Source organism: Erythrolamprus reginae, chromosome 2 (genome assembly GCF_031021105.1).
Source record: "Erythrolamprus reginae isolate rEryReg1 chromosome 2, rEryReg1.hap1, whole genome shotgun sequence".
Lineage (NCBI taxonomy): Eukaryota > Metazoa > Chordata > Lepidosauria > Squamata > Dipsadidae > Erythrolamprus > Erythrolamprus reginae.
This window is the reverse complement of record NC_091951.1, coordinates 178,777,274-178,787,329: the sequence shown is the minus strand read 5'-3', so window position 1 is coordinate 178,787,329 and position 10,056 is coordinate 178,777,274.

Below are 10,056 nucleotides of genomic sequence, written 5' to 3'. Positions count from 1 at the left end.
AAGGCTTTCCCAACAAGATCCTAAAGTATCAATTTTCAAATCAGAAACCACATTGTTTAAAATATTGAGCTGGTGCTGGGTAGTTCATGACTCATCTGAAAGGTTAAAACAACACAGTCTGTCAAAACTTTCACAACCTAAATGTTAACACAAAAGCAAATACCGGTAATCAATAACAGCATGATATTGTAAAATTGCCTTTCTCAAAACCTGCAGCTGATGGCTAATTGCTGAAATAGCTGAAGAAGTAGCATTCATTGTTTTTGCTAAATTACACGCAACAGCCTTAATGTTAAGGTGAGCAGCAAGTGCTGGATCACCCACTATAGACACAGCCAGCACGACATATTCTGCTTTATTAAGTAAGGCTGCTTGTTGTTGGGAATGCAAAACAGGAAGGGTTTAGGACATTTAGCCTCTGCCAGTTGGATGAAGCTCTTTCCTCCACAGCAGCTGATCGGCCGCTGCCTTCACTCCCTCGCCCAAAGGCCCCTAGCTCTTGGCCCCAGCCCTTTGGCCACAAAAATTCAAATTCAGCCACAGCCTTTCGGCCACATGGGACACTTCGCCACTATCCAATCAGAACGGTTGTTACAAAATGCTACTTTTGGAAGGAAAGAATGGGACAGTTTGCTCTTTCATACACAAACACACACATTGAATGATAGAGAGGGAAGGGACCTTGGTGGCCATCTAATCTGACCCCCTTCTCATTCAGGAGACTTACAGAATGATAGAGAGGGAAGGGACCTTGGTGGCCATCTAGTCTGACCTGACCCAACTTCTCATTCAGGAGACTTACAGAATGATAGAGAGGAAAGGGAACTCAGTGGCCATCTAGTCTGACCTGACCTCCCTTCTCATTCAGGAGACTTACAGAATGATAGAGAGGGAAGGGACCTTGGTAGCCATCTAGTCTGACCCACTTTCTCATTCAGGAGTTTTACAGAATGATAGAGATGGAAGGAGCCACAGTGGCCATCTAGTCTGACACCTTTCTTGCTAATGATCTCTCCCTGTTTGCAGAGAGAGAAAGAGGTCCGTTCATGCTGTGGGCATCTAGACGATCCCATGCCCTTTTCACCCCCTTCTCTGTCCATGTGGACAGTCCACAAAGTGTGTGTGCATGTGGGAAAGAGTTGGAGGGCTAATGATCCCTCCCTGTTTGCAGAGAAAGAGGTCCGTTCATGCTCTGGGCATCTAGACGATCCCATGCCCTTTTCACCCCCTTCTCGGTCCATGTGGACAGTCCACAAAGTGTGTGTGCATGTGGGAAAGAGTTGGAGGGCTAATGATCCCTCCCTGTTTGCAGAGAGAGAAAGAGGTCCGTTCATGCTGTGGGCATCTAGACGATCCCATGCCCTTTTCACCCCCTTCTCTCTCCATGTGGACAGTCCACAAAGTGGGGGGGGGGAAGAGTGTTGGAAGGGACCCTGAAGAAAGAGAGAGAGAGAGAGAGAGAGAGAGAGAGAGAAATGCAAAGGGAGATTTAGAAAGGAGCTTGTAGCAATGTGTTTCCCCAGCCAATGTTCCTTTTGCATCTGCCTCGAGGCATCGTAAAAATTCCACAGATAATCATGACAAGCAGGTCATAAAGGGGCCCCAGACAGCAAACGAGTCTTCCCTTTTGTCATTTGCTAATAGAATCCTACCTATCTCTCTCTCCCACCCACCCGTCTTTTGTGAGGACCAATCTGATTGGCTTCCCAAATTAGCTTGTTGTGAGGCAGGGAGTTCCACCAGCCAATTTAGCACCCCAGAAATTTTACAGGGAGACCAATTCTCCTGCTTGTGAAGAGGGCTGGACTAGATGGCCTCTGAGGTACCATCCATCTCTATGACTCTGTGTCAGTTTCCTGCTTGAGGAGGGGTCCTGAGTAGAATTGGTATGTGTAGGTGTGTGGGTGTGTTTGTGGGTGTGAAAGAGCTCTCAATGCCCCCTCCCCATCCCACTTCTGGGGACCCTCAAGACGAATGAAGGAGGGGTGAAAAGAGGCATGGGTCCCCAAAGTGGGGGGGCAGGGGGGGTTGTGGGGAAAAATTGGGAAGGCTAATGATCCATTCCTTTTTGCAGAGAGAGAGAGGTCTGTTTATACTCTGGGCATCTAGACGATCCCATGCCTTCTTCTCCATTCATGTGTAGAGTCCCCAAAGTATGTGGGGGGCTTTGGGAGCTCTTTCACACACACACACACACACACACACACACACACACACACACACACACAGAGAGAGAGAGACATGATCAGCAACAATGAACTTTTGTTTTCAACAAAGCTAAACTCCAATGGTTATCCCATCAATAGATATGGAATCAAAATCACCAAGTACAGAATTTAGTTATAAAAAAAGGAGCATGTGGTAAGCTGTTCCTATATCCCCTTGAAATGCTAATTGTTTTAGGAAACTCTTCTTTCTTTGGTGTGATATATGGTAAAGGGGTCATGAGGTCTATTGCCCCAACTAAATGTGACCCGCTTTGCCAATTTGTAGAATGATAACTCCTATCTTTTCCTCACTCTTTTGTTAATTCCTGTTTCTTTGAAGACGAGGAGCGTTTGCACACACACAAACACACACTCTACACATGAACGGAGAAGAAGGCATGGGATCGTCTAGATGCCCAGAGTATAAACAGACCTCTCTCTCTCTGCAAAAAGGAAAGGATCATTAGCCTTCCCAGCTCTTTCACACACACACACACACACACACACACACACACACACACACACGCACACGGACACACACTTTGTGGACTGTCCACATGGAGAGAGGAGGGGGTGAAAAGGGCAGGGGATTGTCTAGATGCCCACAGCATGAACAGACCTCTCTCTCACTCTGCAAACAGGGAGGGATCATTAGCCCTCCTATCTTCCCCCCACACACACTTTGTGGACTGTCCACGTGGAGAGAGGAGGGAGTGAAAAGGGCAGGGGATCGTCAAGATGCCCACAGCATGAACGGACCTCTCTCTCTCTCTCTCTGCAAACAGGGAGGGATCATTAGCCCTCCTATCTTCCCCCCACACACACTTTGTGGACTGTCCACGTGGAGAGAGGAGGGAGTGAAAAGGGCAGGGGATCGTCAAGATGCCCACAGCATGAACGGACCTCTCTCTCTCTCTCTCTGCAAACAGGGAGGGATCATTAGCCCTCCTATCTTCCCCCCACACACACTTTGTGGACTGTCCACGTGGAGAGAGGAGGGAGTGAAAAGGGCAGGGGATCGTCAAGATGCCCACAGCATGAACGGACCTCTCTCTCTCTCTCTCTGCAAACAGGGAGGGATCATTAGCCCTCCTATCTTCTCCCCCCACACACACTTTGTGGACTGTCCACGTGGAGAGAGGAGGGAGTGAAAAGGGCAGGGGATCGTCAAGATGCCCACAGCATGAACGGACCTCTCTCTCTCTCTCTCTGCAAACAGGGAGGGATCATTAGCCCTCCTATCTTCTCCCCCCACACACACTTTGTGGACTGTCCACGTGGAGAGAGGAGGGAGTGAAAAGGGCAGGGGATCGTCAAGATGCCCACAGCATGAACGGACCTCTCTCTCTCTCTCTCTGCAAACAGGGAGGAATCATTAGCCCTCCTATCTTTCCCACACGCACACACACTTTGTGGACTGTCCACATGGAGAGAAGAGGGAGTGAAAAGGGCATGGGATCATCTAGATGCCCACAGCATGAACGGACCTCTCTCTCTCTCTCTGCAAACAGGGAGGGATCATTAGCCCTCCAACTCTTTCCCACACACGCACACACTTTGTGGACTGTCCACATGGAGAGAGAAGGGGGTGAAAAGGGCATGGGATCGTCTAGATGCCCACAGCATGAACGGACCACTCTCTCTCTCTCTCTGTAAACAGGGAGAGATCATTAACCAAGAAAAGTGTCAGACTAGATGGCCACTGAGTTCCCTTTCCTCTCTATCATTCTGTAAGTCTCCTGAATGAGAAGTTGGGTCAGGTCAGACTAGATGGCCACCAAGGTCCCTTCCCTCTCTATCATTCTGTAAGTCTCCTGCATGAGAAGGGGGTCAGACTAGATGGCCACCAAGGTCCCTTCCCTCTCTATCATTCTGTAAGTCTCCTGCATGAGAAGGGGGTCAGACTAGATGGCCACCAAGGTCCCTTCCCTCTCTATCATTCTGTAAGTCTCCTGCATGAGAAGGGGGTCAGACTAGATGGCCACCAAGGTCCCTTCCCTCTCTATCATTCAATGTGTGTGTTTGTGTATGAAAGAGCAAACTGTCCCATTCTTTCCTTCCAAAAGTAGCCTTTTGTAACAACCGTTCTGATTGGATGGTGGCGAAGTGTCCCATGTGGCCAAAAGGCTGGCTGAATTTGAATTTTTGTGGCCAAAGGGCTGGGGCCAAGAGCTAGGGGCCTTTGGGCGAGGGAGTGAAGGCAGCGGCCGATCAGCTGCTGCGGAGGAAAGAGCTTCATCCAACTGGTGGAGGCAAAAAGTCCCATTCCCAAACAGGAATCAGCCAGCTGAGGCAGCACTGCGCTTCACTAATATTATCAGGGATATAATTAAAAGTTTCTCGACCACATGTAAAAAAACATCCTTCTGGAAGCCAAACATGGGCAAAATTAAAGAAAATCTCCTCAAATATGGCACAGTTTAAATTAAGTGAGTTAATGCGAAGACAGTGAGGTTTTTTACTTGAAGATGTACAATTAACTACTTTTGCACAGGTTATATTTGCAGGGATTGGTATATAAAGCAATTGCATTAGGGGGTAAATAATAAGAAGTGCAGCCCCAATTAACTATTGTCCCATAATTAAAATTCCCATTTAATAAAAATCCACTAAAGCCACTGAAGGTTGGAATTACTGCAGAAGGGGTACAAACATCTGGAAAGTCACCTTTGCCATTTCTGGGACCGGATCCAGGTACTGATGCCACAACATCCTTGGTTGGATGGATGCAACATGATAAAATCTACAAGGTCCTTCTGTAGGAGCAAGCACACCAGCATATCTTCATCCTCACGTTATCAGAGGGACCGGCCTAACCATGTTTTATCTGACAATGCCCAATAATATGGGCATTGTAATATTTATTTATTTATTATTTATTCATTGTATTTATATGCCACCCCTCTCCGTGGACTCAGGGTGGCTTACAACATTTCAATAAAAATACAATATATAAAATACTTCTAATCCAATTAATAGAAATAATTAATTTAAAAATTATCTTAAAAAGCAAAACATATAAAAATCAAACATTCACATGCATACTACCACATCCTACACATTCACTGGGCAGAGGCTGGGGTCTAGTGGCCCCAAGCCTGACAACATAAATGCATTTTCAGATTCTTATGAAAGGCAAGGGGTGGGGTGGGGTGGAGGCAGTGCAAATCTCTGGGGGGAGTTGATTCCAGAGGGCCCGGGGCCCCTACAGAGAAGGCTCTTCCCCTAGATCCCACCAAATGACATTGTCTATTTGACGGGACCTGGAGAAGGCCAACTCTGTGGGACCTAACTGGACGCTGGGATTCTTGCGGCAAAAGGCGGTCCCACAAGTAATCTGGTCCCATGCCATGTACGGCTTTATAAGTCATAACCAACACTTTGAATTGGGTCCAGAAACCAATTGGCAGCCAGTGCAGTCCGCAGAGTGCTGGAGAAACATGGGCATACCTTGGCAGGCCCATGACAGCTGGCACTGCTGCATTCTGCACAATTTGTAGTTTTTGAACACTTTTCAAAGGTAGCCCTTGAACCTCGAGGTGATAAAGGCATGAGTGACTGTGAGAGACTCCCTGTCCAAATAGGGCCGTAACTGATGCACCAGGCGAACCTGGGGAAACGGACCCCTTGCCACAAGCAAGAGATGATGGTCTAAAGTCAGCTGTGGATCAAAGATGACACCCAAGTTGTGGACCCTCTTTGAGAGGGTCAAAAGCCACCCCCTCCAGGATGATGGATGGACAGATGGAAGTGTCCTTTGGAGGCAAAACCCACAGCCACTCTCTCTTTTTGGGATTGAACTTGAGCCCGTTGACACCCATCCAGACCCTAACAGCTTCCAATCACCGACACATCACTTCCACTGCTTCACTGATTGGACATGAGGTGGAGTGTTATCAGGATACTGATGACAGCTTACCCCATGCCACGGATGATCTCGCCCAGAAGTTTCATGAATATTGAACAGCAGGGGGTAGAGAACCAACCCCTGAGGGACTCCACAAGGGAGAGACCTAGGAGCCAACCTCTGACCCCCCACCAACACCGACTGTGACATACCAGAGAGGTAGGAGGAGAACCACCATAAAATGGTGCCTCCCACTCCCAGCCTCTCCAGTCAGTGCAGAAGGATACCATGGTCAATGGTAGTGAAAGCTGCTAAGAAGTCATGACTTGTGGACTTCAACTCTCGGATTAAGGCAGCCCTGAAAGGAACCCGTTTTTTCATCCATAGAAGAGATCCAATCAGCCGTGACGAAGACCTTGTGAGAGGTCCCCGAAGATGCCTTCCAGGGCTTGTATCGGTCATGGCAGAATCACTGGAAAAAATGTATAAAGGCCCAAGGACAGTACTTTGAAGAATTTTAAGTGTTTGTGCAAATCTGTTCAATAAATTAAATTTTAAAAAATAAGTGCATTACTTTTGGAACGCAACCTGTATCTTCAATATTCTGGCTTTAGCAGCTTCCAAGCCAGATACTCTCACTCTCCGGCCATTTTTGACTGGGAAGCTGCTCCTCCAGCCATTATTCCATCATCCCTTCTGTGGCATTACCTTGGTGTCAGCCCCTCTCACTGGCCTGCATCCTCTGTAGTTGTAGTGTCTCCAGCTTTCCCCCCTCTCCTCTTGAGTTGACCTCTCTCACTAGTGGCTTGGTGACTTTGTGTCTCTGGTGGCCTTCTGGTTTTCCTCACTTATCTCAGTGTCGGCCTCCTCACTTACCTCAGTGTCGGCCTCCTCGTTTACCTCAGTGTCGGCCTCCTCCCTAGCCTCAGTGTTGGCTTCCTTGCTCACCTCAGTGTCGGCCTCCTCGCTGGCCTCAGTGTCGGCCTCCTCACTTACCTCAGTGTCGGCCTCCTCGTTTACCTCAGTGTCGGCCTCCTCCCTAGCCTCAGTGTCGGCTTCCTCGCTTACCTCAGTGTCAGCCTCCTCGCTTACCTCAGTGTCGGCCTCCTCGCTGGCCTCAGTGTCAGCCTCCTCACTTACCTCAGTGTTAGCCTCCTCACTTACCTCAGTGTCGGCCTCCTCGTTTACCTCAGTGTCGGCCTCCTCCCTAGCCTCAGTGTCGGCTTCCTCTCTTACCTCAGTGTCGGCCTCCTCCCTAGCCTCAGTGTCAGCTTCCTCTCTTACCTCAGTGTCGGCCTCCTCACTGGCCTCAGTGTTGGCCTCCTTGCTCACCTCAGTGTCAGCCTCCTCGCTTGGCTTGGGTGTGGCGTGGATGTGGCGTGGGCCTCCTCACTCACTCCGCAGTCCTGGCGACTCTACTAGCCTCGGTCCCACTTGCTCACCACCCTCGGTGTTGGCGTCTCTCACCAGCCAATAGCTCCCAATAAACAGCAGAAGGGTGCAGTGCAGGTCTCCTTGCCTCCTTGCCTCCCCACTCAGTCACCGACCTAGTGTTGGTCTCATTCGCAGGCCCGACGTCTCACTCGCAAACCCGGTGTCGGTCTCACTCACCAGCCGATGCCTCCTCAGCAGCTGACATGCGGGTGCGGCATTTCTGGTCTCCAAGACCCCTCCTCACTAGCTCACTCCTCAAGCAGGGGTCTCCTCTATAATAGAAGTAATAGAAGTAATAATATTTCTGCCTGAGCAGAAGCAAAATCCCACTCAGACTCATGCACGCACATGCCAGAGACACAGAGCTGTGCATGCAGCTCCATTTTTGCTACCAGTATGATGACTTCGACCATACCGGCAGGAACCTGCTACTGGTTGCAACTATTCTGTGCATGTCAAGAGCTGAAAATTTTAATCTGAGTTTATTCAATCTGCAAAATATTCATTCAAAAGAGTTATTTTCCCTTAAGCCATATTCACCGGTCAAATTGTGTAGGTAATATAATTGTTTATCTGCTCCTTTGACTATACAGACATACTGTAAATCTATATAGAAGTGGCTGAAATATTTCTGAATTGTTCTGTTTCACTGGCAAAAAAAAAATGAGTTGTTGAGCCTCTGGGAGTGTGAAGGGAAAATTAAGACAGAATTCCTTATATATCATTTATTTTTGTGATTTGAACATCATTCATTACACTACCCTGTTAATTGATAATCATGTTTTTAGAAGAATTACAGTGTGGTTAATTATTCTATTACAAAGATATGTGATATGGAGTGATGTTTAATTTTAGGTTCAATGTTTTATACATTTTAAGCAGTTTTAACCTGATTTAACAATCTTTTGAGTTGTCGTACAAGTTAGGGAATAGGAATAAATACCCGTAACCAACTTCAGTTTTGTTTGGAATATGCTTTTTTTACTTACTAAAATGCCACTAAGGCATTTTAGTGCTCTCTTTTTCATGGGAGAGCCAAAACTTGACCATATTTTTTATGACTTACTTTTTGCAGATATAATTTCTGGTTTTGACAGAAATTTCAAGCAGAACCCATGCAAAAACTATGAGGGTCCATACCATCAGTCCATATTTTTGTTGGGTATTTTGATTATTATTAATATTATTTGTATTAGCAGAGTTCAGCTGGCTTAATTTGCTGCGGAGTTAGCATAGCAAGAAATAACACGTGGTTCAGAATCCCATTTGTTAGCAATGAATGACCACTCCTTCAAAAAGATGAAAAATACAATCTTTACTTACAATTATGTTGATTCATGCAATTGATAGGTTGCAGGCAGTTAATTTATATTCCAGTCCATATTAATAACTTCTGGATGGTCCCATGTGTGAGGATGGCTTTGGATTTCATCTCACACATGTGTCCTCAGCCGAGGACAATGGATCACACAGGAGTTCAGAAGAAGAAGGTAGAAGAGGAAGAAGAGAAGGGAGGAGCATCTACTCTGCAGAGGTTTATATAGTCTGCAGAGTACCTGTCCCTTTTGGTCATCAAAAGGTGACACACTGGTCAGTTAATTGCGACCTGACCATAGAGATGTGTGTTACAAGACAGTGCAAGCATGTAGTAGAGTAGTTAAACCCAACAATTTTTGCATCGCAGTATCACAAAGGATTGGCTTGGTGAGTGCTGTGGCTCATGGTGTGCAGGCAGATATGAACTACACTGCGCCTGTAGTTTCAGGTGGATTCTGTATAAAAATCATGAGGAGCAGCAGAGATCTGATTTTATCTCCTTCTCAGCTTCACATTACATTATGGATTCATTCATGAGCTTGACCCTTTCACTATAGAATAACAGGGTTAGTATGCAACTTCCAGATCTTCTAGTTCAACAGGAGAACCTACATCAGTGATGGCGTACCTATGCCACAGGTGGCACGTGGAGCCATATCTGCTGGCACACAAGCTGTTGCCTTAGCTCAGCTCCAACATGCATGTGGGTGTAAGCCAGCTGATTTTTGGCTCGCACAGAGGCTCTGGGAGGGTGTTTTTGGCTTCCAGAGAGTCTCCAGGGGGATGGGGGAGGGCATTTTTACCTTCCCCCGGCTCCAGGGAAGCTTTTGAAGCATGGGGAGGAAGAAACACGAGCCTACTGGGCCAACCAGAAGTTGGGAAACAGGCCGTTTCAGGCCTCCAGAGGGTCTCCAGGGAGAGGAAGCTGTTTCCGCCCTCCCCAGGTATTGAATTGTGGGTGTGGGCACTCACACATGCGCGATAGCACACATGCATGCTCTTTTGGCACCTGGGGGAAAAAAAGGTTCGCCATCACTGACCTACATCATTCTGGACAAATGGCTGTCCATTCTTTTCTTGAAAACAGACTGCAAATATGCCTTTCTGGAAAACCTTTATAGGCGAAATTTCTATCCTGTTTTAAGGGTTATCTTTAGTGCAACTAGTTTGTAAACATAAGCTGTCCATTTATAAAATATTGGAAGGGGTTTAAAAGAGCAAAGGGGAGAAGATGGTTTAGTGTACAGTATT